Source organism: Falco biarmicus, chromosome W (assembly GCF_023638135.1).
Source record: "Falco biarmicus isolate bFalBia1 chromosome W, bFalBia1.pri, whole genome shotgun sequence".
Classification (NCBI taxonomy): domain Eukaryota; kingdom Metazoa; phylum Chordata; class Aves; order Falconiformes; family Falconidae; genus Falco; species Falco biarmicus.
This window is the reverse complement of record NC_079310.1, coordinates 12158450-12163834: the sequence shown is the minus strand read 5'-3', so window position 1 is coordinate 12163834 and position 5385 is coordinate 12158450.

The following is a 5385-nucleotide window of genomic DNA, read 5'->3' as shown; positions in this document are numbered from 1 at the left end:
AGCAGAAGCTTTTCTTAGTCACAAGGGGAGACAGGTCTAGATAAATCTGAGGGATAGGAAATGCTCCACACTTCTCTTGTTGAGGTTGTGCCAGAGTATAGGTTTTCAGAATTGCAGACTTGCTCAGAAGCTCATACATTTTAAGTATCACTTCAAGGGTCTAAGTATTTCTGGATGCTGTTCTTAGTTGCTTTTCACTCCTGTGAAGTGAGGATGGTAGCACTTCCCTATCTCACTGGCTGTCTGAAGTGTTCTGGAGTGATGATAGATACATAATATATCCCTTTTCCCATGCATATTAAGTAGAACTTACTGAAAAACCTTATGTTCCATATGTAAAATATTTAAATAATATCTCTTGTTTTGTTTTTCTCACACTGTTTTTACTCTCTGAAGTGAACAATAATATTTTGGTCCTAACAATATTGTCTAGGAGCATTTGGTTGAGAGGAACATGCAGCTTCTGACTAGTTGACCTTGACAGTTGATTTCCCCAGCCATGATTCATAGCTTAAGTAACAACAAAAATGTACATTCTGAAAGGAAGAGATTATTCTGAATGACTCAAAAATATGAGAAGGAAAATGTAAATTGTTTAAGAGAAACACACTGCCAACTTAGGCTAATTCATTGCTTGTATTTCAATAATAAAGAGGCTTCAGAGTATGGTGCCATAGCTGTTGTGTTATTTTGCAACAGATTCTTTCCCTTCTAGCAGAAGGATCATGATAATCTATTCTTTAATAGATATTGACAAAGTCAAGGATTCCTGCTCTTAAAAGTCAAAATTGCTCTAAGAGGAAAATCTTCAGCTATAAGATATTCAAGTCAAACAAACAGAAAAATAAATATTTACAACCCTAAGGCAATCAGACAAAATGAAAAACTGCACATCAGATTGATTGGCCCAGTTCTATGCAGAGAGAGAATACTCAAAAAATGCTGTAAGTCAATCTGTATTAGTGTTTAAATCTGATGAAGAATTGAGATTTGAAATACATTCAGCTCTACACATACACGCAGCCTATTTTCAGAGAATATTCAGGGAGTACTGCAGCTGACATACTCTCATGAAGGCAAGAAAATCAAAAGTATGAGTTCAGATCTGCCTTCTAGTTATTTTATAATTCTGCTTAGATATGCATCTTAAAAGATACAATTTCTGAGAGGCAAGTTTTCTTCTCTGCCATCCCTGAATGAAAGCTGAAGGGACTGTCCAGGGTCAAACCTGGCACAGACGTCTTGTGATGTTTCAACATATCCTTCTTTTTTGTTATTCTGATGGAGTTGTGCAATAAAATTTCTGATTGTACCATAAGTATTATTTATAAGTATTATTTTGGTTTGGTACCTTTTTTCTTTTTTTTTTTTCCCTGTAGGCTACTCTGCATAGTAATATAAAGTAAATCCAGCCCATTATTTTGGTCAGCTATACCTGTAAATGATTAAGTTTCCTAAACATGAATGAAAGTTGGAGAGTTACCAGTTAGGCAACTGGTACCCAAGTCTCCCTCACAAGACACGTGGTAGTCCCGCTAAGAGCCCTAGGATCATTTACTTATACTCTACCCATGTAATGATTCACCTGAGATGGGGGAAACACCATTTTTTGATTCCTGAGCAAAAGATGTTCAAATAAGTGCAGAGACAGAATTGGTTTCTCAGCAGTTCAGGAAAACAACAGTTATTTCTCCCCTGAATTTCATTGCTCCGAAAGGAAAGGATTAGCAGGAAGTTCCTGAGACAGGAAGAGTGGAGCCAGAAGGGAGGTGTGAGAAAAGAGCTGGATTTACTTCTGTTCTCACCAAGGGGTACAGAAGAAGGCTGTGAGTGATGACAACCACTTTTAGCATGGCCTTCCCTTTACACTGTAAGCCTTCCATGATAGCACAGTCATGTGGGAAGATCTCTGGGGAAGACAGAGTGTTCATAGAGCTCCACGGGGTCATTTTCCTGCTTTGGCTGGGGAGAGGAGGAGAGCAGAGGAGTTGCAGTAAGAGCACTTAGGATTATTTTGAAGTTCTCAAATTTCCAGAGGAATGCTGGAAAACTGGTAAGCATTGGAAAAGGTATAAAAGAAATTATTCAGGAAATGGAAAACATGCTTACATTTGATAGATTTAAGAGGTTCAGTATTTAATTTATCAGAGGGAAATTTTAAAGAGAGAGATTCAATGTCACCTGGACATACCAATATGCATAAGAAAGCTATGAAAAGTGGATCTTTAATATATACCTAGCATTTGAAGTTTCATCAGGTGAGAAATGAATAAGATGGAGTTTTTCTTTTTATCCTGAAGAAAGTTTACTGTTAGAACAATACATGTAGGTACGTGCTGACTTCTCCATTGCTTAAAGTCTTTAAATCATGACAAAAGGGTTTTATTTTGCCTTATGAAATTGGTAAAGAGAAATCACAGGCTTGAACAAAGTTTTAGGACATGTTTGACATAGCAGTATTTTTTTGCATTTTAAGTCTAATTATTTCTAGAAAGCAATTAGTTAGATTTTGACAAACACGCAAGTTTGTCTACAAAACTTCCTACACCAAAATGAAACCTGTTCCTGTCTTAGATATGCCCATTGCTTGGTGGAGCTCCTGAATTCAGATATAAGAGAGATGGGAGGAAATATTAGTCTATACATTAGTCCATACTTACTCCACACAATGCCATAGATGATCCACCATCATCAAGATTTGAGCTCCCCATTACAGTGCACACTGTATAGCTCCTCATCTCCTTATCTGCAAAAGTTCTAAGACTGTTGAAGAAGCTAAGTGGTTCAGTTAGAAGTTATTTATAACCCTCATCCTGCTTCTTTGAATGGGGTTTATATGTTGACAAGACTTTATGGTGCCTTTGAAAGTTTTTCAAAAGCCAAGACTTTGTGCTACTGTGAATGTCAAAGATATAAACTCTATGGTTTACTATCAGATGTGTGAAGGTATTTGTTTTAAATTTGTGATTCCATAAGTGTATAATTACAAGCTTATTTGTTTATGCATTTGTTTTATTCCTTAATATGAACCTAGATGGTGGTTTCTTGAAATCATATTTGTTATTACTAAGGATATCAATCTGTCTAATTTCTAGATTTTGTTTTATCTCCCTTCACGTATGTGCTGAAAAAAATAATCTTTTCTGTTTATTTCTGTTCTAGAATGAATTATCTTAAAATTTACAGAATTTGCCATGCAAAGTTATTCCTGTGGATTTAAAACCTAAAGGACTGTTCTGTAATTCACTCTATCACTCTCCTTCCCTGTAACATTTAAAACAGAACATGATATAAGGTACAACAGTATAGGTACTGACAACTTCTCCTCTACCAAATAGCTTTTGACTGGAGGAAGATATGATCAGTATAATGCTTATGGCAAATTTGCAAAAACCCTATTTGTTGCATGAAAAATGATTTGAACATGGATTCAGAGGAATGTTACACTCTCTCTTTCAAGATTATCTTTGACCAAATATATGGTGAAGATGGAGAGATCATGCTAGTTAGCTAACTGGTTAACAAACTCAGCATACAAAAATGAAGTTACTTTTTCAAGCAATACCTAAGCAAAAATGTTACCAATTAGTTAATAAGTTAAAAATGATTGATTTTATTTGATTAATTAATTGATTTTATAAAATCATTTAATAGAATTAAAATATAGAAGGATAAGGAAAAAATTTTTTATAGGAAACTTGCAGCTACGCAGTTAGAGTTGTTATGGAATCTTTTGTACGTCTTGTACCAAGGCTAGAAGAAGGGCCTGGAACTATTGTAATAACTCTAGGGTTGGAAGGTTCCATTGTATTTAACCAGTCTTCTGTACGCAGAGGTGTATTGAAATGTCAGAATATGAGATTAATGGGAACTGGGGAGAGTCGACTGGAAAAGCTTGTAGGTGCCTGCCAAGAAACTGTGAACTTTAGTAAAAGGTAATTCCGGCAGGGGGAGATCGCGACCACCGACTCATATACCACCTACCCAAATCGTACCCCAGACCCATTTCTAGATCTTTCTAAGCTTTCCTGCGCATAATCGGATATAGGAGGAGAGTATGAAAATGATTTACGGGAAATGTTAGGATTATGCATGAATAATTAATGAATATGTATGAATAAGTTCTATATATGGAATCTGATTTTGGGACCTGGTGTGCGTTGATCGTGAGAGGACTCGCTCACGCACCTGGCCGTCAATAAAGAAGTGTCTGCTTATCTACATCACATTGGTGTCGATAAGTTCTTCATTCCGAGATTTCAGTAACAAAAATGTACATAAAATAATGCAGGAATTGGAAATAAGCAAATTAAATATCAAGTATATAATTGTATTTCCATGAGTTACTCTTAAAAATATAAAACCTAATAACTGGATTTATGATCCTGTTTATATATGGATTTGTCATAGAATGGCATTTCAACATTTGCTGAGCCTCCATTTTATAATGTAAAATTCTTTTTGCAAACTTCACATGTAGCCTTTTAATTTGAAAATAGTTGAGGGAACAACAGTCTGACAAAGGGCCACTGAGGTTGAGACCTAAACTCCACCTTGTTCAGTCTTTGTGGTCCAATGCATCTGGCACTTTGGTCTGACACACACACAGACACACACACACACAGACACAGACACACACACAGACAGACACACACACAGAGCCATGCACACACGCACACATGCACGCACACACGCACACACATGCACGCACGTGCATGCACGCTCGTGCTCTCTCTCTCTCTCTCTGTCTTTCCCTTTGCTGTATGTGTCTTTTGGATGATGCTGGGTTGTACTCCAGGGTACAACTTCAACCGATGCCATGTAGCTTTTTAGACTACAAAGACTTTTCTGAATGAAATAACAAAGGACTAAGTATTAAAAATCTTAAGTAAGAATTTAGGAAGGAATACGCATGGCACATTACTGAATAACGTTCACCCTGAGGTACACCGTAACCAAACTGGATTCAAAAGCAGGTAACAATTGTACATCTTCCTAAATACAGAACCTGCTGTATAATTAGAAGCAAAGAAACTGCTCATAATGTAGGCTATTATGCAAGCTTAGTAAAGGTAGGAGAACAGAGCTGACAGAAACATGCCTATTCTTATTTTTCATTGTCATTCTTCTGTGTGCTAAATTCACATTTTATTCATTCCAAAATTCTTATACTCTCAATTTTCCTACTTTTTTACCTGCTCGACATTTTTAATTTTCTTTATTTACCCACTGTTTTGCATAATCCAAGCTAATTATCACATAAAGGCAAGCAGTGTGCTCAAACTAGTACCTGCTAACCTCATTAAACATAGCTCTGGCTTTTCAGCCTTTCACTTAGCACACAAAATGAAACACTACTTGATGATTTGAAAGTTAACTCTGTAA